Source organism: Canis aureus, chromosome 24 (genome assembly GCF_053574225.1).
Source record: "Canis aureus isolate CA01 chromosome 24, VMU_Caureus_v.1.0, whole genome shotgun sequence".
In the NCBI taxonomy this organism is placed as follows: Eukaryota; Metazoa; Chordata; class Mammalia; order Carnivora; family Canidae; genus Canis; species Canis aureus.
The window spans coordinates 51,850,004-51,871,991 of NC_135634.1; the positions used below are offsets into that span (position 1 = coordinate 51,850,004).

Here is a 21,988-nt window from a genome sequence, read left to right on the forward strand (position 1 = left end):
TAGGAAATGAACTGAGGATCACTGGAGGGGAGGTGGGGGGGGACAGGGTCACCGGGTGGGGGGGGACAGGGTCACTGGAGGGGAAGTGGGGGGGACAGGGTCACTGGGTGGGTGGGGGGACTGGGTCACTGGGCATTAGGAGCACACGTGATGGGATGAGCACTGGGTGTGATATAAGACCAATGGATCACTGACCTCTGCCTCTGAAACCAATAATGCATTGTCATATGTTAATTCTTTGCATTTAAATAAAAATTTTTTAAAAGACTTAATGTAAAAAAAATAAAAAAATAAAAGACAATGTAAAGTTCTGTAATTAAGATGGGGTGCCCGGGACAAGGTAAGTCACCACCAGTGTAACAGGAGGGACCCAGAAACAGACTTGCACAAACACAGCCCTTCTGAGAGAGGACAAGGGGGGCTTTGCAGGTCAGTGGGAAGGAGAAGGAACACTGAAGTTGTGCTGCTGAGAAAACTGGTTAGGGACTGAATGTCTGGTCCCCACATTCCTAACCCAACCCCCCAAAGGGCTGGGATTAGGAAGGGGGGGCAGTGGGACATGGTTAGGCTTAGATGATCTCATGAATCGCATTCGTGCCCTTACAAAGATCCCAAGAGACCTTGCTTCCTCTCTACGATGAGGAGTGGGCCACCTGCAACCTAGAAGTGGGCTCTCACCAGAACCTGGCCCTGCCGGCACCCCGATCCTGGACTCCCAGCCTCAGAACTGTGAGAAACCAGTGTCTGTTGTTTACAAGCCCCCAGTCCGTGCTATTCTGCTACAGCAGACCAGACAAAGACAACTGGCTAGCCACGTGGAAAAATACAAAATTAGATTCCTTTCTGCACCAAACCAAATGCCGTGCAGACTCAAGACCCAAACGTGAACCTCAGGTTTGGAAGAAAATGAAGAAAAGTGGTACCTCCATGTTCTCCTTCGAGGATTCAGGCCCCAGAAGGCACCAAAAGGGAAGGCCAGACATCAAGGCACCGCTAGTGGGTGAAGAGAAGCTCACCCACCTGGAGAGCTTTGCAGCACATCTGCTGACAAAGGTTCCCGCACAGGACACGTGAAGAACACACATAAATCAAACAAAAAGAATGCAAAAAAATGGCAAAAAAAAGTATAAACAGGCAATTTATACAAGACAGTCAACCACAATGGTAATCAAGAAAGTGCGGCTCAAAACCATGTCCATTAGGGGCGCCTGGGTGGCTCAATCAGTTAGGAGTCTGACTTTGGCTCAGGTCATCTCAGGGTCATGGGATCAGGCCACAGGTCAGGCTCTGCGCTCAGCAGGGATGCTGCTTGTCTCTCTCCCTCTGCGTCTCCCCTGCTTGTGTGCAAGGGCTCATTCTCTCTCTGTCTCTCTCTCTCTCTAATAAATAGATAAAATCTTTAAAAAAAAAAAAAAAAACCATATCCAGGAACACCCAGGTGGCTCAGGGCATGACCCCGGGGGTCCTGGGATCGAGTCCTGCATCGGGCTCCCCGCAGGGAGCTGCTTCTCCCTCTACCTGTGTCTCTGCCTCTCTCTGTGTCTCTCGTGAATAAATAAAATCTTTTAAAAAAAAGAAACATTTTCATCAGGTCACAACATGAAAACATGTGGCAACAGGGAATGTCGTAAGGATAGAGCAGCGGGAACAGCACGGTCCACTTGGGAGCAGCTCACTAGCACGGGCGCCGTGGAAACAATCCGGAGCTGCCCAGAAAAGCTGCAGACTCTGAGACCACCAGGGGTTCAACTAGACCCACCCGGGATCACAGGAGAAACGTCCCCAGACACTGCAGTACCTGCCGCAGAAAAGAGAAAAGGCAGGGAGGTGGGAGGAGATGGAGAGCCGACTGTCCACTGTCCGGAGAGGGACAACGGTGGCCTAGTCACACGGTGGCTGTCCCGAAGTGGCAGCGAGCAAGGCAGAGCCACAGCTCCTGGGAATCTGACAACAGCAAAGGTCACTTGGACCGTCCAGCAAGAAGCAGGCGGATGCATGCGGGGGCTGCGGCCCACACAGGGCCTCACGCTCACGAGGGAGCTGCCCGGAGCCTCGGGGTCAGGGATGGCATCCTGAGCACGCTGGACGCCGGAGTCCGGGTGGCGGGCGCCTCTGGGTCAGCTCAGGGCTCTGAGGCGCTGGCGGTCCGCGGCCCCGACGTGGGCCCCCACCAAGCCTGCGAGGTGGGGTCACGACACAGCCCCTCCTCCCCCCGTGAGGGTTAGGGGAGCGGTCGCCCTAAGCGCCAACGTCCCGGGTGCATGTTGGAAAACGCTTTATCTCTGAAACAAGGCCGCTTGGGGAGGCCTTTTATACTCTGGATGCTTTTCCGAGGGTCCTGTCACATGATAGCATTTTTCAAAGATTTGACTTATTTCAAGAAGTCTTGCCACGAAGGAGAGCAAGCATCAGAGTGATGAGTGACCTGGCAGGGGAGGGAGCCAGGCCTGCCTGTGGCAGGGGGCGCAGGGGTCACTGGCTGGGGCTCGCTGCTAGGCCACGCCGCGTGCTGGAGAGCGGCAGGAGGGCCAGCCCCCCTCCACAGAGCTGGGGGAGAAGCTTGGGGACACGGGAAAGTGGGACGTGGTCCTTCGGGGGTGGAGTCTCAGGCCGCAGGTGCCGCCGAGGCTGCCACCGCTGGGCAGGGCCTGGCGAGGCCCGATGGCCAGCCTCGAGGCCAGGCGAGGAGGAGGACAGAGGCAGGGAGGCCGCCGGGCCCGAGGAGCGCCTGCGGAGCTGCCCGGGAGGCCCTGAGCCGGAGGCCTGTCCTGCCGACCCTCCGCGGGCGCCGTCCCCGGGCCGCGTCCCCCATAGGGGCAGAGGGTGAGGGGCCAGGCGCCAGGGCCGTGCGCGGCGAGGACGTGACCGGTGGCAAGGACCACAGAGCCACGGGCTGGGCCCGGCCACTCGGGGAAGACGGGCTGCGGCCCCGCGAGGGCCGGGCAGCGCAGACACGGGTGGGCCCAGCCCTCAGGGACCACGGGCGCCTGGCATAGCTCCCACGTCGCGGAGCCCGGAGCGTGGGCGGGGAGCACGAGGACGAGCCCGTGGACAGACAGTGGGGAGGGCGGCCTGCGACGGGCTGAGCCCAGCCCCAGGGCCAGCCCTGCCCCACGGGCGCCGCGGCCCCGGACGGCGGCCTTCCCCGAAGTCTGAGGAAACGCAGCCCGTCTTTCCTAGTGTCAGGCTCACGGGATCAGAGTCCGAGCCGGCTGCGCCGGGGCCCCTCAGAAGGCGGGAGGCCCGTGGGCGGGGGGACGGCGGGGGGACGGCGGGGGGACGGCCAGGTGCTGCCAGGGTCCACAGTGCGACGGGAGTCACCCCAGTGTGCAGGGCGGGGCCGAGGCGTCCCCAGGGCCTCAGGCCCGAGTGACCTTCCTGGAGGGCAGGGGCAGCGGACGCCAGAGGGGGCCCCCACAACCGCAGGAAGCTCGGGGCGTCCGGACTCGGGGGCTCGCGGAGCCAGCGGGGCGCAGCGGCAGGACGCGAGGCTGGGGAGGTCGCGGGGTCAGTCTGTCCGCAGAACGGCCGCGAGGAGCAGTGGGGCCTGCACCCCGTGCCAGCCCACAGAGCGGTGGCTGCCAACACCCCCAGGCGAGCAGCGGAAGCTTCCTCTCCACAGCCTGGCAGGAGTGAGTGCTTCGGTACGGGCGCTGGCACCCCGCATGCTGCCGAGGGGGACGGGGCCTCGCGCGCCCAGCTCCCAGACCGGAAGCCAGGCCTGCTGCCGATGGACGCCCGCACCCCCCACCCCGGGCTCTGGTCGGAATCCGGCAGCAGCGCCTCTACTGCCCCGTGGGCCTCCCCAACGTGAACAGGCCCCAAGGCCTTCCGCACACACCAGAGGAGGATAAAGCTGCTTCGACACTCAAGACCAGACTAAACCAGGAGGAAGCAAATACAAGCGAACAAGCAAAAAACCGTCCACGAGTAGACTCAGAATGTTTCGAGAAGGCAATACATCCCTGAAACAAGAACAGGATGCTGTGAAATGGGAACCATTAGAGACGAGGAAGAAGGAGCTCTCAGACGTGGAAACACAAGTGCTGAAATACACGATCCCAAAAGGAACTCGAAAATGAAGCCCCAAGTCGCCCGGAAAATAGGACACAACACAGGAGAGAAAGAAACAAGAACAAGGCAAGACGACCAACACAGCAAGTCTGGGAAGGAAACAGAAAAGCAAAAGGGGGGGACGTCGCTCATAAGCAGGTGGACGCAGCAGGTCGTGATGCTGGTGCCTCGTGCTCAGAGGGGAGTGTTCATGGGGACGGGGAGCTGCAGGGACACCCCGCAGCCGGCACAAGGACAGAGCAGACACAACCACAGCAAGGGCTCATCACCCTTCTCAGGAAGTCACACAAGACAGGAGCCAAGGAAGGAGCAGCTCCGGGGTTCAACACACAGAGTCCCCAGGCAGGGGATGGGGGAGCGGCGGGCAGGCGGGAGGGAGGTGGGCTCGACGAGTCACCAGGAAGGACGGGACTCGGCAGAAAAGAGAGTATGGTTGAGAGCCGGGGAAATGGAAGGCTACTGAGGAACGTCCTGCCTGAGCGTCCTCCTCCCGTCTGGACCCGGCGACTGCACCCCTGCTCACCCCGCACCTGCCGGGCACCGGGGACCCACGGCCATGCTGTGGCCCCGGCCTCAGAGGCAGGTGAAGAACGGGGACCAGATGACACAGAGCAGCTGAGTCCCCCCGCTGCCCCAGCCCCACAACGGCCCCCAGAAGCCGGGTCCCCATGACCCACAGGCCTCGGGCACCGATGCCCTGCCCTGCCCTTCACCATCCTGGCTGAGCTGATGGCAGCTGGGGAAGGAAACTGAGCTCTACTTGCAGGGCCGAGACAGGAGAGCGGGGACGGGACTCCTGACACCCCTGAAGGCACTTCTGGGAACCACCAGCCCCACTCTGAGGGCGGACCCAAGGGAGGGGGGTCGCAGGAGCAGCTGGGCCGCCCCCTTCCCTTCCCTAGCGCTGCATTCCAGGAGCCGCGTAGGAGGCCCAGAGCGAGGGGGCATCTGCCTCGGAACCGCTGGGCCCTAACCGGGAGACAGGAAGACACGGCCTGATCCTGCCAGCGTGGCTGCTTCTCCGCCCCGCGGGAAATGGTCCACGGGAAACGGCCCACTTGCACCACAGCAACTGGCTCAACAAGAAAATAGCATTTACTGGGCACCTACGGTGTGTGCGGCCCTGTGTTGACTAGGGTGGGTGAGGATGAGGATCGGGGTGGGGGTCTGAGGGGGCAGGTAGGGGTGGTGGGTGGGGCAGTGAGGGTAGAGGATTGGGTAGGGGAGATGGAAGAGTGAGGGTGAGGAAGTGGGGGTGGGGGGATGTGGGGTAGAGGAGTAAGGTAGGGAGCAGCTGCGAGGTGGGGGGGGAGTAGGTCAGGGCTGGAGGGGTGACGAGGTGAGGAGTGGGGATGGGGGTAGAGGCGTGGGGGGGCAGGATGAGGATAGGTAGAGGGGTGGGGTGAGGGAGAGAGGTTGGAGAGGAGTAGGGTGCAGGTAGGTGGAGTAGAGGGGAGGCAAGTTGGGGGTGGCTGAGGATGGGTAGAGGGGTGGGGTGGGGGAGAGAGGCTGGGGAGGAGTAGGGTGTAGGTAGGTGGGGTGGGGGGCAGGTTGGGGGTGGCTGAGGATGGGCAGAGGGGTAGGGTGGGGGAGAGAGGCTGGGGAGTAGTAGGGTGCAGGTAGGTGGGGTGGGGGGCAGGTTGGGGGTGGCTGAGGATGGGTAGAGGGGTGGGTGGGGGAGTGAGGTGGGGTAAGGAGCAGGGTGGGGGTGGGTGGCGGCAGAGAGGTGGGCAGAAAGCACGAAGGGTACCCCTCTCTGGGGTCTAGGGAGCCTTCGCCTCCAGGGCTGAGATGCGGGGCACCACCTGCTGGCTGGGGTCTTGCGGGCGCCCCAGGAGGCCTCCCAAGTCTGCACCCGGTAATGTTCACTTCCTTCCCGGACCCACCACCTACAGTGGGGGCTTGCAGCAGGCTTCAAGGTGGTGGCGTCTGAGGGCGTCCCGGGACTGCCTGTGGAGGTTGGGCGGAATGTTCCAGAGAGTGAGGGCTGCGTGTGTGTGTGTGTGTGTGTGTGTGTGTGTGAGAGGCAGTACGTGAGTGTGTGAGTACGTGAAGCCACGAGGGTATGTGGGGAGGGCTGTGGGGGGGAGATTCTACGAGTGTGGGGGTGTGAGGCTGCTTGTGGAACAGTGCGAACGTGTGAGAGGGTGAGGCTGGGTGTGCGTGTGAGTGGGTGTGAGTGCACACGTGTGAATGCGCAGACGAGTGTGTGAGCCTGGGAGTGTAAGCGTGTACGGGTGCGCGTGTGACCGTGTAGGAGGCGGGAGGCCTGGCAGGGGGTTGGGGTGTCCTGGCTAGTCCCCCCCTGCTCCAGGAGCCCAAGACCTAGCAGCGGGGCGCTTCCCCCCTTGGCTTCTGGCTTCTGGGGGAGGGTGGGCGGGGACTGCAGGCCGGGATTAGGGGATTAAGTCCCGGGTGCAGGTCAATCCCCATCCACCCCAGGGAGGCCTCCGGCTCCTGAGGGGCTCACGTTCCGGAAGCAGGGGGGAAGCTGGCCGGGGGTGGGGGCATGGCCACAGAGGCCCCCGGAAGGGCTGCGGAGGGGCCGGGGGCTTCGGGGGAGGCTGGGGCTCAGTAGGGCCTGCACCCCTCGGGCGCCCCACACGGAGTCCGAGGCCTGGGGCTGGGGCGCCCAGAGCCGGGCCCCTCACGGTCCAGGAGGACCGGATCACACGCCTACACGCCCGCCCCTTGCCCTGCCCGCTGCCCCGGCCCTGCTGTGGGGGGCCCCTCGGCTCACGGGCAGACCCGCGCTGGGCACCCCAGCCAAGCTGCAGGGGCGGGGCGGGGCGGGTGTGGTCCAGCCCCAAGCGAGCATCTGAGCCCTGAGATGCTCGCCCGATGGGGTGACCGCGGGTGGGGCCCAGTCCTCTGGGAGCCCTCGGGACTGGGCAGGGGGGCAGCCAGGCGCTGAGCGCCCCCGCCCGCCCCCTCCGCCGAGGGGTGGCTGCTCCGTGCGCCCCCCGCTCTTAGAGGTATGGGGTCTGTGGCGAGAAGGGCGGCGTCCTGATTCCCAAGGGCCAGGGCGTGGATCCCGAAGCTGGTGGGCCCCCAGCCCCCAACCGGGGCGCCGGGACCCTCCGAGCACCCCCTCTCCCGGCCACGCCCAGCTCTCCCGCCCGGCCTGTGCACGCTGGGCCGCCTCCCCGGCCCCCCAAAGCCACGCCGCCCCCATCTCTGTCCCCCAGCCCCGTCCCCCTCCCATCTCACCCCCACGGGACCCACGGAGGCCTCCCTCGCTCTGCTTCACGGGACTCGGCGGCCGGGTCCGCGGAGGCCGCCCCGGGGAGCCCCGGAGGGGGACAGGCAGGGGGAGGGTGGCTCTGCCCTCGGGGCTGCGGGTGGCGGCGCGCAGGGCGGTGTGCGGGCGTCCAGCGGGCCCTCCCTCCGCACCCGCCGAGGCTCGGGCTGGGGGGCCGCCGCCTGCGGGGGGCCTGGCGCGGGGCGGGCCGGGCTGCGCCCCGCGGCGCCCTCTGCGGACCCGCCCGCCCCGCCCCCCTCCGCGTCCGCCGCAGCCCCGCCCGCCCGCGGAGCATCCCTCGCCGCACCTGCTGCGCACCTGTCCCGCGGGGCCGCGCGGCCAACCACACCTGCAAGATGGCCGCCGCAGGTGCCCCCCGGCCCGCGGACCCCGCCGGCGGGCGGCTGGAGCGGTGCCGCGCGGGGCTGTGCGCGCCGTCCCGGCGGCCTCGGGCGCGACCTCGGGCGGCGGCCTCGCACCCGCAGCGCAGCCCCGGCCCGGCCTCCAGCCTGCAGCGCCGCCCGTCGGGGAAGGTCCGGGCTGTGCGGCCGCGGGCGCGCCTCGGGCCCGCGCCCGGCAGGCCCCATGACTTGGCATTCCCCGCGCGCCCTCCCCGCCCCTCCCCGCCCCTCCCCGCCCCTCCCCGCCCCCGCCCCGCGGACCCGCCGCCGCCCTCGGGGGGACCCGCGAGCCGCAGCCTCCAGGGCGAGGCGGGGTCTCCGCGCCGCCGCGGGCCGCACCTGCTACGGGCGCTGGCTGCGTAGACGCGGGCCCGGCCGCCGACAGCCCGCCCTGAGCCCGCGCACGGGGACGCGGGGGGACGCCGCAGGCCCGTCCCCGCCGTGCGCACCCCGCCGGCCTCGCGCCGCAGCCCCCGCGCGCCCCGCCCGCGCCGCCCGGGCCCAGCACCGCCCTCCCCCCGCGCCCTAGCCCGCCCCCCCGGCCCCGGGAAGGACCGCGGCGCGGCAGCCGGGCAGGGGGCTCCGGAGAGGCCCCCGGCGGCGACCCTGGGAGCCGGCGCCGCAGCGACGCGGCCCTTCCCGGGGGCCCGCGGGGCCGGGGACGCAGGGGACACCCCTGAATTTGCCCCATTGTTCTCCTCGGGGACGGGGGAGGAACGAGGGAGGAAACGGGGAGGAAGCGGGGAGGAAACGGGGGAAGGGGCCGCGCGCCCGCGCCCGCACCTCGGCGGCGACAAGGACGCGCTCCGGCCGGGAGCTCCGCACGGGGGCCGCCGCGGAGCCGCTGCAGGTGCGGGCGCGGGCGCGGGGGCCGGTGCGGGCGCGGGGGCGGGCGCGGGCGCGGCGCGGCGCGGGCGGCCCTTACCTCTCCGGCGTCACTGGCGGCGGCCCCGCATGGGCACTGGCCGGGGCGCGGGTCCCCGAGCGCGGAGCTGCGGCGGCGGCGGCTCCGGGGCTCGCTGGGCGCTGTGACGGCGGCACCGCGTGACGGGCTGCGCGCCCCCGGCCCGGCCCGCCCCGCGCCCCTCCCGCCGCGCTGGTTGGCTGCAAGCGGCGCCCGAGCCCCAGCCGCCAGCTGGTTCGTCGCGCGGGGAGAGGGACGGGCGCGCGGCCGCCTCGGGGACGGGGAGGGGGCGGGGGCGGGGGGCCGGGGCTGAGCCGTGACATCACCGCCGACGCCGCGGCCGGCGAGCTGGGGCGCCGGGGCCGGGGAGCTGACCTCGGCGCGCGCGCGGGCCCGTCCACGCGCAGCCCCGCGCGCCCTGGGGGGCCCGGACCCCCGCCCACCCGCGCCCGCGGGGACCCCGCGCCGGCCTCCCCCGACCCCTCTGGCGGCGCCCCCCACCTGCCCCCCGCCCCCCGCACACAAGCCCCGGGAGGCCCGCGGCACAAGCGCCCGGGCGCGGGGGACAAAGCCCGCGGGCTCCCGCAGCGGGGGGCGGGGGGCCCCGATCTGGGTGTAACAGGTGAATTTTCAACGGCGCGCGGAGAGTCTGGGTCCGAGCGCTAGAGGGACCGAGCATCCCCAGCTCCTCCCGCAGGGATGATGCAACCCGCGCGGCCTCCGCCTCTGCTCCCTCCCGGCATGCCCTGGGCGGAGACCCCCCCGCGCCCCCGGCGGCCCCGGGTCCTGCCCGCCCGCAGCCTGGTCCCCGGAGACACGCTGCCCCCGGCCCGCGCGGCAAACCCGCCTTCTCGGCCTCCGCAGAGGCTGTCCGGGGCCCCGGGCCGACTGGCATCTCCGTTGCCAGGGAGCTCCGTCCGCCCCGGGGGACGTCGAGGAAGCCCCCGGCCCGCTCACCCACCCGAACTGCGGTGGGTGCGGTGACGTCATGCCACCGAGAAAGCGGGGCGCCCAGGTCCGGTTCCAGCCCAGCCCCTGTCCTCTGCGCGCTCGCGGCTCCGCCTCCCCCAGCGCCCAGCAGGTGCCGGGCGCTGCCCCTGGGGCCTTATTTAGTCACTGGCCTAATCCTCACACGACGAGGAGGGAGGGGGCTTCACCTCCATGTGCAGCATCCCTGGGGCATGTGCCCCCAAGGCGACAAGGACGCAGACACACATGCACCCTGCGCAGGACACACCCTCCCACCCTTGTCCCCCAAGCCCTCCCACCCCCACCCCCACCCCCGGCCCCGCCGGACAATTTCCCTTTTTCTATTTCCTGCAACCACCTGCGTAAAAGAGAAATTATTGCTTTTCCAAACTTTGGGTAGAAACAATAAAACTAAGGAGGGGGGGGGGCTTCATCATTTCCATTTTCATCGTATTTATTGATCTAGTCGAGTTCTCTAGTTCTTGAGCCAAATTTTACATGTTTCTAGGAATCCATGTCATCCAGCTTTCAAAATCACCAGCGTGTATTCGTTTCTTTATCAATCGCGTCTCTAGTTATTGCTCCTTTTTATTCCGTACTTTGTTTATTTGCATTTTTCTCTGTTTTAATGTTTTTTAGATATTTCCAAAGGACCAACTTTTAGTTTTGTTCGTCGTCTCATCTTTCCCTCTATTTCCCTTATCCCTGCACTTGTCTATTATTTCTTTCCTTCCTGATTCTTGGAATCTGATATGCTGCTCCGCTTTGAGCTAAGTGCTTAGGCTCATTTATTTTTGAACTATTTAATTTTCTGGTGGATATATTTAAACTGCAAAATTCCCTCTCCAGCACTGCCTTACTGGGCCTCACAAATTGGGACAGAGGATGTTTTCATTATCATTCAGATCTAAATATTTCTTATCGTCCCTGATGATCTCCTTTTAACCTCATAGGTTACAAACCCCTGCCTTACTTCGTAACGTTATTTACTCTCCAATAGTGTTTCCTGCTTGCTTGCTTGCCTGCTTCAGTATTTTTCTTTATTATCAATTTTTGTTACCACTTTCCAATTTAATTGCATTATTGTCTGAGAACAAAGTCTGTGTCGAGTCAGGATCCTGGCAGGAAGTGGATGGCACACTCCAACCGGGTAATTTGAGGAGTGTTTGATAAAGAGGCTGTTTACAAACGTGTAGGTAGGAGCGGGGGAAACCACAGGACCGAGGGACACTGCGCTGACATTGTCGCCTGATGCAGGGAGGTGGGGGGGAGAGGGAGCGGCTGCGGGTAGGGGCAGAGGCCTCAGGGAGGATGCAGCCAGCCCCAGCACCCACCGGAGGGATCAGACCTCACGCTCCCGCCTCACTGGATCTGGGAGTGCTCCCTCTGGCTGGGCCCAAGAGGCAGCTGGGTGGAGGGGCACCCACTGACAGGTCCATTTAGGGTGCTCTCTTCACACATGGGGTAAAGGGGACCTGGAAGCACAAACCCAACATAGCAGCCCAGAGGGCAGGGAATTCGCCTCAGAAATTTATTAAGGCTTCTTTAGGTCCTAACACATGGTCTCTATCTGTGAATACTCCACATGCGCTCAAAGAGGCTGCATTTCTCTGCTTGACGGGTATAGAGTTCTGTGTACATTTAATAGTTCAAGATTATTAATTACGTTGATCCGGATTTGGAGATTTCTGCTAGGCTTTTGTCCGCTTGAGCTATTAAATTATTATTTTTAAAATTAAAATCTCCTGTTACAATTGTTGAAATCTGGCAGATGCTGCATGACGGGCATTAAGGCAAATTCTTAAGTATTCAATAATTCTGATGGGTGTGCATTATCATTCCGTGGCCCATTTCACCAGTATGCATGGGATGTCCTCTCTTCTTGTTTTTGTTTTTGTTTTTGTTTTTTGGGGTTTTTTTGTATTAAATCTGAGAGTCACATATTAAGATGTCAATCCAGTTTTCTTTAGTTCATATTTGCCTGGTATGTCTTTTGCCAACTTTTTATTCTAAACTTTCCGTATCTTTTTTTAAGTGTTTCTCTTTTAAGCTACCCATTGTTAGAATTTTTAAATCTAATCAGTTTGTACCTCTTTTTTGTTTTTTAAGATTTTATTTATTTATTCATGAGAAACAGAGAGACAGAGAGGCAGAGACACAAGCAGGCTCCATGCAGGGAGCCCGATCTGGGACTCGATCCCGGGTCTCTAGGATCAGGCCCTGGGCCGAAGGCAGGTGCTCAACTGCTGAGCTACCCAGGCTGCCCGGTTTCTTCCTTTTAATTGGAATTTAATCCACTTACATTTATAGTAATTACTGTTAAATTGAGACTGAGTTTTGCCATCGTATTCAAAATTTTATTTACTGTATTTACTTTTTTCTATTTCGCACTGAGTATAGTGAATCTTCTTCTGCTGGTTTATCCTCATTCATATTTTTATTCTTATGGCAATTGCCTTGAATTTAATACTGTTTTCACGTAACCTATGTACCCTCTGTAATTATGCATCCTCCCTAACATTCGAGTTCTCCAGCCTGGCCACGTATTCTTTACTCCCAGGCACTGATGTTGTCTAGGATTATAGTTCTGAGTTATTGTGGATATACTTTTTCTTTTCTTTGGTCCTTGTTTTTGTTTAAAATTATTAATACTCATTCCAAGGACCTTGATCATCCTTGTTTTCCATGCTTCTTGAAGCTGCGCCTGCATTTCTGTTGTTTATGAAATACAAAGAATTTTTAATGTGGATTTTGGGGTGAAAAACATTCTGAGCTCTCTTAGATTCCTGAGATTACTTTTACTATATTTTCCACTTGGCTGGATATAAAATCCTAGATGCAATGTTTGTTTCTTTCAATTTTTTAAAAAAACACTTACTTCACGGTCTTGTATGCTGTTGAGAACTCCCATGTCCACTGGGATCTCGTTCCATGTTCTTTCTTTAAAGATGCTTCTAGAACTTTCTAAAGGGGTGAATTTTCCTGTGAGCCTTACATTCTGAGGTTGTTTATTTTTTTTCATTTTGGAAAATTAACCTCCATTGCTTTTCAAATATTTTCTCCTCTCAGTCTTAAGATTTTTCTGACTTTGGGATGCCTAGCAGCGGCACGCTGGTCCTTCTGTCCTCTGCGACCCTTTCTGGTCATGTACTCCCTGACTCCCCATTCCCATGATGAGGTGGAATTCAGCCCCTCCCCCCAGCAAGGAGACTGGGCCAACAACCAGATCCTTCACGTTGTAGCCCTGCACCTGCACCCTATTTTCTTCCAACCCACACTCTGATTCTTGTGGGCTTCGCTCTCCATCGGCTGTGCGACTCCCGGCAAGTTCATTCACTCCCTTTGTCTGTCGCAGGTCCTCAGGCGAGATAAGAGCAGTACGGACCTCACAGGTGACATGCGGAGAGCAGGGCTGGGCGCGCGCTGAGCCCTGTGTGGACCATGTGCCACATGGAGGAACCACAAGAGGACTCCCGTGACAACGAGCGATATGCACAGTCACCTCCGTTCCATGCAGAAGTAATGACAAATGAGAGAAAGAAAGGTAAAGATATTGGAAAGGAGGAAACAAAATGAGCATTGTTTGCGGATAAGGTCATTGTCTACCTAGGAAACCTGGGGGATGAGTGAAGAGCCACAGGAAGCAGTGGGTTAGGGGTGCGCAGGAAGCACCATCACTGAGAGGACAGCAGTTTCTGTAAAGCAGAGGGAACAGTTGGAGCCTATAATGCAGGAGTCTGAGCACAATAGCACTAAGAAACATAAACACCCAGAAACAATAAGAAATGTGCAAATTTCTCATGTGTAAGGAAATTCTATAGAAAAACTAAAAATCCACTGAAAAAAGGTAAGTTAATACAAAGGCGATATTGTAAAAAGTACAGTTTTCACTAAATTAAAAGTATACATTTGATGTAGTCTGAATTAAAATAGCAGTAAAAGTTCACATGGAAAAACAAACCTGCGGGGATCCTTGGGCGACTCAGTGGTTGAGCGCCTGCCCTCAGCCCAGGGCGTGATCCCAGGGTCCCGGGATCGAGTCCCACGTTGGGCTCCCTGCATGAGCCTGCTTCTCCCTCTGCCTGTGTCTCTGCCTCTCTCTCTCTCTGTCTCTTGTGAATAAATAAATAAAATCTTAAAAAAAAAAAAAAAAGAAAAACAAACATGTAAGACTCATCAGGAAATTTGTTTAAAAGGAGACGAATGGGGAGGTCTGCCCTATTAGATGTTAAAACATGTTATGAAATTCTAAAATTCTAAGTCTTAAAAGAAATAGATCCAATGTTTATGGTATCATTTCAAATAATTTGGGGAAAATACATGACTTCGTAACTGGCATAGGCCACCATGGGAGATCCATAGAGTTGGCTATCACTGGACACATTATCAAGAGAAATTTCTGTTGGAGTTAACATTTAATTGTAAAAAACAAATTAAAAAAAAAGAAAGAAAGAAACTTTAGGAAAGTAAAATGAAGTGTGATTGGATATAGTATCTTGGGGTGGAGAAATCAGGACACGCAGCCTGAAAGCACCAAAGAAGCCCAATAGGCCATATGAAAACCAAACATCTTTGTGGCCTCAACATTATAAATGAAATTGAAAGACTCCATGCTAACACATATTTCAGAACATATGAAGATGAAGGGAATTTCCTAAAACTAAAAAAGCCTTTGTGAACTAATAGCAAAAAATACAAGTGACCACCAGAGAAGTGGCCAGATACTATGTAGGGACAATTTACAGAAGGACAATGGGTCAATAAGCAAAGGTCATCACAGTTAAAAGAATGCAGAGTGAAATAGTGAGGGTTGTTTTTTTTGTTTGTTTGTTTTTTGACTTATCAGATTGTCAAAAATGTGAGTGTGTGGTGATATCCAGTGAGACGGGGCTGTGGGGAAAGGATGTGGCAATGGCCAGGACAAGAAGCACTCCTTTTCTGCAGGGCGGTTTGTCAAAATGTTTCCACATTTAAAGTGCTTCTATCGTTTGTTTTTGTTTGTTTGTTTAAAGACTTATTTATTCATGAGACACACAGAGAGAGAGAGGGGGGGGGGGCAGAGACACAGGCAGAGGGAGAAGCAGGGTCCATGCCGGGAGCCCAACGTGGGACTCGATCCCAGGACCCCAGGATCACGGCCTGAGCTGAAGGCAGGTGTTAAACCGCTGAGCCACCCGGGGATCCCCGCTTCTATTGTCTTTAATGCGGGGCCCAAGTTCACCCCCTGAGACCAAGAGTTGCGTGCTCTACCAACTGAGGCAGCCACGTGCCCCCAGAGTGCTCCCCTCCTTGATCCAGGAAGCCCGCTGGCTACCCGTTTGCTTGTGGTTTCTACACACAAAACTTTGGCCCAAAACCTGGAGATCATCCAGGTGTTCCCCCATGAGCACTGGTTGGATGAACTGGGGGTATATACGGGAGAGATTTCCCTTTTCTTTTTAAGGTTTTATTTACTTATTTGACAGAGAGAGCACAAGTAAGCAAAGCGGCAGGCAGAGGGAGAAGGAGAAGCAGGCTCCCAGCTGAGCTGAGAGCCAGGTTCGGGACTCATCCCAGGACCCCGGATCGTGACCTGAGCTGAAGGCAGACGCTTCACTGACTGAGCCACCCAGGCCTCCCCAGGGGGGGATTTTTCTGAAGCTGCTAAAATCAATGAGTCTCAAAACTTATGTGCTGATGTGCAAAGATCACCAGGATGTTTGTTAAATTATTTAAAAGAGGCACAGAGGAGTGTGCATAATAGCTACCCCTGCCTTTGTTTTCCTGAAAGGAAGCACAGAATAAATGGACACCATGTTTGCCAAGACTGGGGATGCCTTCACTATTAAAAAAATACATATAGTCTTTCTTTATGTACAGTTTGAATTTTCTAATCCTATATAGGTATATGTTTTTGTTTCAATGGCTCTAAGAGCAGAAATTAAGACCCATTTTCATTTTTATGCTTTCTTTTTGTACCATTCTGAATTTACAACATGGTAAATACTACATTAAAAATTTAAAAATTTTGGGCAGCCCAGGTGGCTCAGTGGTTTAACGCCTCCTTGGGCCCGGGGTGTGATCCTGGAGACCTGGGATTGAGTCCCACGTCGGGCTCCCTGCATGGAGCCTGCTTATCCCTCTGCCTGTTTCTCTGCCTCTCTCTATGTGTCTCTCATGAATAAATAAATAAAATCTTTGAAAAAACTGTTTTAATAAAAATTTTAAAAGTTTAAATCCTATCAGAGCTGTAGACTTTTGTACGGCTAAAGAATCTGGGAAGAGCCCCCTCCCCCCCAGCCACTCCAAATGTTAGGTTAAGTCATGAAATTGCCAACGTTCAACTATTTTTGACCTACAAAAAATGGTAATTTCAAATGGTTTAACTTAATAAAAATAAATTGTGGAAAAATATATCACAAAATTCAAAATCCACAAAATCAAGCTTGCAAACAAAAAAGATACACCAGCTAAGTGCCACCAGCCAGGAGGAAATTCAAAACGGTGGTGTTGGCTGCAGCCAAGTCAAGCCACTTGGGATGAGCAGGGATTGTGATGTCTGGACAGCAGTTTGGCAGGTGCAGAGGGGACCTGGAGAATAAAGTGAAGAAGGAGGTTCCGGTCAGTTGGGAGAGCTCTGGGAGCACCAGGATGACACCTGCCGTGTCCCCGGGTCTGAGCAAAGATGGAAAAAAGAAAGCAAGCCACAAGGCTCCCGGCTGGGGTTCGGGAGGGAGGTCTAGGTGAGGTCAGCATACAGCAGAAAAGCCCAGGAGGGGCGGTGGGGTCCCGGGGGGAGGCGGGAAGCCAGGGGGAAGCCTGTGGCCTGTGCTTGGGAAAGACGCGTGAAATTCCGGGAGGAGGGATGGACATTGAAACAGTATTTGAATAAATATTGGCTTAGAATTTTCCAGAACAAAAAAAAAAAAAAAAAAGGGATCCCTGGGTGGCGCAGCGGTTTGGCGCCTGCCTTTGGCCCAGGGCGCGATCCTGGAGACCCGGGATCGAATCCCACATCGGGCTCCCGGTGCATGGAGCCTGCTTCTCCCTCTGCCTGTGTCTCTGCCTCTCTCTCTCTCTCTCTGTGACTATCATGAATAAATAAATAAAATCTTTAAAAAAAAAAAAAAAAAAGAATATTCCAGAACTGCAGATAGAAACGCTCAGTGAGAAATCAACATGATCCCCAATAGGAAAAATAAAACCAAACTCGCAGAACACCAGAGAATAATAATAATAGTAATAATAATAAAAAATAGGCAAAGGGACAGGACAGGTTTCCTGAAAAGAAGTGACAACCGGGCAGTGCTGGGGCAGCTGCCACCGCCCACATGGGAGCCCCGGGCTCAGGGGTGGCGTCTGGGGGGAAGGCGCAGGTCGGGAGATGCTGCAGGCCTCGAACCCCGGCCCGCGCCCCCAGACCCCCCGCGGTCCGCCGCCAGCCCGGGGCGGAGACACAAGCCCCGCCCCCTGAGGCCCCGCCCCCGTTGCCCCGGCAACCCCCGCCGCGAGGCCGCTCCGCGCGCCGCGGGGGGACGCGGCTGCCATGGCAACGCGGGGCGTGGCCTCCGAGGCGGCGCAGCGGTGGACCCGTGTGCGCATGCCCGGGCCGCTGGGCTGGGCTGCGCTGGGCGGGGCTCCCGGGCGCGGGGGCGCGGGAGGGAAACTGAGGCCAGGCTGGGAAAGAGGCCTTGCTCCGAGGCAGCGCGGGAGCCCGCCGGCCCGGCAGGACCCTTCCCCGCCCAGCTTCGCTCGCTGGCTCCTGCGGGTCCGGCCCGGGGTGGCCTCAGATTCCCCGACCTGCACCTGCGGCCCGTGGCCCCGGGCTCCCCTGCCCCCTGGGCCTCGGCTGTTCCCTCCGGGCGCCTGCCCAGCCGCGCCCCTGCCGGCCTTGCCCACTCTGCCGGCCGCACCTTCTCCTGAGCTCCTGTAGCCTTTCCTTACAGCCCAGGGCGCCCGCCCTCCCTCCAAAGCCCTCCAAAGCCCTCCAAAGCCCTAGGACGCCGCCTCCTCCGTGCAGCCTTCCTGCCTTCACCACCGGATGGAACACTGGGGCCTGACTTCTCATCTGTCCCATCCCCTACGAGTCTCAGGTCCTCGTGTTTAAAGTGGGGACAATGCCCTCGTTTGCGTTTGGGGACAAGCGACACGGAGCCAACAGCAGCGAGCAGCAGGCTGTCTGGGCGCAGACCCCCCAGGCTGGCAGGCCGGCCGCGTGCAGCGCATTCGGGAACCTGGGCCACCCTGCGGGCGGAGATGCGGTGGTGACTGAGCAGCAGCCGCTGGCCTGGGTGCAGTGGAAGGAGGCCCACGAGGGCCGGCCCTGGCCCAGCGTGTGCAGTGACCACAGACCGAGTCCTGGGGCCTGGGACTGTCCACCTGGGGGACGGGCGGGCAGCCGAGGCTGGCGTGTGGGAACACAGCGGGGCGGCAGGCGCAGAGCTCGGGCCCGCACCAGGAACCCAGGCGCTCCCAGCCCCTGCATCAGGGTGCAGCATTCGCACGCTGCTTACTTTTAAATATCTGAGCTCGGTTCGCTCATGCTCCCTTGCACAGGGAAGCACAATTATCAACCCCATTTTGCCCACGAGGAAACCGAGGTGAGGAGACTTGCAAATGCCCCGGGGGTCCAGGGTCCCAGTCGGCCCCTTGGCTGAAACTCTCTCCAGGATTCCAGGAACTTCTCAGGGGCCAGAGCCACGGCCGTGAGGCAGCCCCTGGGGGAGGGTGGGAAGCAGGTTCTGGCGCCCAGTCCAGGCTTTACTGCGTGGAAGCTCTGGTTAGCAGCACCCAGCCCCCCCACCCACCCCCGGAGGGCCCGAGGCCTGGGATGAGGCCCAGGGATCTGTATTTGTAAGGACACGCCTGCGCCGTAGCAATGCCTAGTCCCGTTTCGCTGCTGAATCACCCAGGAGGTAGGACCGACGTCGCATGCCACCTGATGAAGGATCGATGTGACCTCAGGACAGAGGCATCACTGGGTCTCAGGCGCGGGAACCTGGAACCGCGGGTGGGACAGAGCAGGGTGCGGTGGGGAAGTGGCAAGGCCCCAACGGAATTGGGCCTCTGAGCTTCTGGCCGGGGGGCCCAGCGGGGATCTGCACTGCGTGTGGACGGCTCTGCTGGCTCTGCCCGCCCGCCAGGTGCTGACTCAGTGTCTGGCTGGCAGCCGCTGGCAGCTGGGAGGCTGGGCTGCGGCCAGAGCCCATGTGGGGGGCCGTGTCCACCGAGCAGCGGCTCCCGGGGGCTCTCTCTGGGACCAGACCAGAAGGAAGTCGCTGGGTCCTTCAAGGTCAACCAGAGTCCCCTCCGGACCCCCCGCTCCATGGTTTTCCCTCCTCTGTGCATTCACAGCCACCCCACAAGTTCTGAGCTGGGTCTGGGTGTGGGAAGGGCTGTCCCTCTCTGTATCCTTGGGGTGCTGTTTGTTAGGGTCGCTCCCACTGCCCACCCTAAGCCGGGTTAGGATGGGCAGGAGCAGACTGAGCGTTCATCCGCAGTAACAGCGGGATGGAGTCTGCTGTCCGCCTGCACATGAGTCTGGGGGAACAGGCTGGGGACTAGAGGCGGCCTGGGGGTTCCACGTGCGGAGGATGTGCAGCAGGTGGCTAGACGCAGCCCAGGGCTGACACCTGAAGACACGTGCTTCCTCAAGGACTTACGGTGAAGGCGGGCGCGGGGGGCGTAGACATCCCCCCTCTAGCAGGGCCCGGGGTCTGCAGGGTGGACTCCCTGAGGGTCTGGCCCCTCTTCCCTGGTCAGCCTCTGACCTCTCTGGGTTGTGGGTTGGTTCCCACCCATGGGAGGGTCCAGCGGGAGATCGGAAGGCGGGAGGAGAGGGCAGGGTGCAGGTGCAGGTGCAGGTGGGTTTCCCTGGCGCCCCCCTTCAGAGCACCCCTCGTGGATTGCCATGGCTGCGGACGGCTTTGGTCGCTCCATGGAGGACTCCAGGCTCCAGTATGGCCCCCACCCTACAGCCTCCAGGACCACGAGCATCCTTGAGCAGCTGAGGGTTCGCCCTCCAACCGTGGCCCTTGGCCCTGCCCACCTGAAGTGGATGCGCGGCGTGGGCTCTGTGCTACCCACCTTGGTGCGCCAGCGAGGTTCCTGGGGGGACCTCCCATACGTGCCGGACCCTCACCAAAGCCCGGGAACATTGACATAATCGTTATCAGGCCTTGAGCCCTACCCCCCCCAATATCAGTAAATTATTCAAAAAAGAAATCCCACAGATCATCTTCGGAGTCCAAGGTAACAGAAAGCAGAGCGTCGCCCCAAGGACAAAACGCTCAGCACCTTGGAAATTAAAAATGTATTTGGTTAAAGGAGGAAGTAAAGGTGAAGCCGCACTCTAGTTGGAGATGAAGGAGACGGTCTCTATCACCACCAGGGGGGTGCAGAGGCCTCATGACTGAACCCCCAGTAGGGAAAATGGGGTCACAGCAAACGCTCTACTGAGAGAGAACGCCCCAACATAAATCCATCACTTACAGTTTAAGAAATAAGGCAGGGGGTGGGGGGGTATCTGCCTTCAGCTCAGGTCGTGATCTCGGGGTCCTGGGATCCAGTCCCGCGTCGGGCTCGCTGCTCAGCGGGGAGTCTGTGCTCTCACCCTCTGTGCTCTCCCTCTCTCAGATAAATAAATAAAAATCTTTTTTAAAAAATGATAAGCAAAAAAAAAAAAACAAAAAAAAATAAAAATAAAAAAAATAAAAAAAATGATAAGCACAATTTAGACTTAGAAGAAAAAAAGGATTTGTTATTTGAAGACGAGAAGATAGAGCTACAGAAACAAATACTTTGAATATTTATATAAAACGTGACAATCTAAGAAAAGTGGGTAATTTTCCAAGAGAATGTTAATCACCAAGATTTTCTCACCCGGTGCTCCCGGACTGCATGTTACTGTCCTCCCGAAATCTGAATCCCCAAGCAGGACGGTGTTAGGAAGCAGGGCTCTGGGCCAGTGACCAGGTGGTGAGGGTGGAAAATTTTTCTGGAGCACGAAGAATCCAGAAGCCGTGAAGGACAAGCCCAGCAGAGGTGCCACGTCAAAATCTGGAATTCAGGGGATCCCCGGGTGGCTCAGGGGTTTAGTGCCTGACATTGGCCCGGGGCGTGACCCTGGGGTCCCGGGATCGAGTCCCACATCGGGCTCCCTGAAGGGAGCCTGCTTCTCCCTCTGCCTGTGTCCCTGCCTCTCTCTGTGTCTCCCGTGAATGAATGAATGAATGAATGAATGAATGAATGAATGAATATCGTATAAAAAAATCTGGAACTTGAATGTGACAACATCAACCAGCAGCAGAGTTAAAGGTCAAAAAGCAAAAAAAAAAGGGATCCCCGGGTGGCTCAGCAGTTGAGCATCTGCCTCTGGCTCAGGGCGTGACCCTGGGGTCCTGGAATCGAGTCCCGCATCGGGCTCCCTGCAGGGAGCCTGCTTCTCCCTCTGCCTGTGTCCCTGCCTCTCTGTGTCTCTCATGAATAAATAAATAACATCTTAAAAAAAAAAAAAACAGCAGGAGGAAGCATTTCTGACGTTGCTGAAAGATCAGGGACCCGCATCCACAGCATCGCAGTATCCGCCTGTGCTCAGCCGACGCGACCGCGTGTCTGGCCGTTTATTGGAGAGAAGGCCCGAGCTTTGAGAGGTTTTGGAAAATAAATAACTAAATCTTGAAAACCGCCAGAGAAGGAGGAGGCCGTAAACGGCACCGTGAGGGCTCTGAGCGCCGAGGGCGGCCACGCCCGAGTCAGGGGGCTGCCTCCTGGGGTGGCAACACAGCTAGCCCCGGCCGGTGGCTTCAGACGCAGACATCGGGGGGCGGCAGGGTCCCTCCAGAGGCCCCGGGGGGCCCTTGCCTCTCGGGTCTGGAACTACACCAGCTGCTGGCCGCCCGCCTCCGTCGTGAAGGCCCCCGCGAGGCGACAGGGCCACAGCGTCGTCTGCCCCTCCTCCGTGTGCGTCTGCTTCCCCGGGGCCTCCCTCCCACGAGGAGCCGTGACCCTCAGTGGCCTTGACCCGGCCACGCCTGCGAACACTTGCCTCCGCCGGCGTAGCCCTCAGCACCTGGGACAGAGGCAGGTGCGCGGAAGCCTGTGTGACTTCGCAGACACCCCAGCCACCCTCGCTGTGAACCCTGAGAACTCACGGTGCTGTGGTTGGTGGCCGTCGGGGGCGGCCCAGGCCAGCGGGCTCCACACGCTCCTCGGAGCCTGAGGAAGCTTCCTGCGCTCCCGAGGACCCCGAGTGGCCACGGGTACCCCGCTGCAACCCCTATCTGCCCAGACCAGCCGAGCTGATTGTCCCCTGAGCCCTGACTGCCGTGATCCCCGGGGGCGGGGGCAGCCCTGGGGGGGGCCGAGCTCATGACTGCATTTAGGGCCCCCTGGGGAGCTCTGAGAAACCCCCGGCCCGGG

The 21,988-nt window shown here is 59.0% G+C and overlaps 1 protein-coding gene and 1 long non-coding RNA gene across 26 annotated transcripts in view; one reads left to right on the plus strand and one right to left on the minus strand.

The window, feature by feature from the left end:
• KIF1A (kinesin family member 1A) overlaps window positions 1-8,773 on the minus strand; it is an 88,925-nt gene extending 80,152 nt beyond the window's left edge. For all 24 annotated transcript variants that reach the window (XM_077869541.1, XM_077869540.1, XM_077869539.1 and 21 more), the window contains exon 1: window positions 8,642-8,773. The gene's annotated coding sequence lies outside the window, so the exon portion shown is untranslated. The remainder of the gene's footprint in view (window positions 1-8,641) is intronic.
• An 8,391-nt stretch (window positions 8,774-17,164) lies between these two features.
• Window positions 17,165-20,287, plus strand: LOC144296368 (uncharacterized). 2 transcript variants are annotated; one of them, XR_013363520.1, is made up of 2 exons: window positions 17,165-19,237; window positions 19,546-20,287. It is a non-coding gene; the product is annotated as an uncharacterized LOC144296368 (long non-coding RNA). The 2 variants fall into 2 exon arrangements; XR_013363521.1 differs by having other exon boundaries at window positions 17,165-19,231.
• Window positions 20,288-21,988: the final 1,701 nt, after the last annotated feature.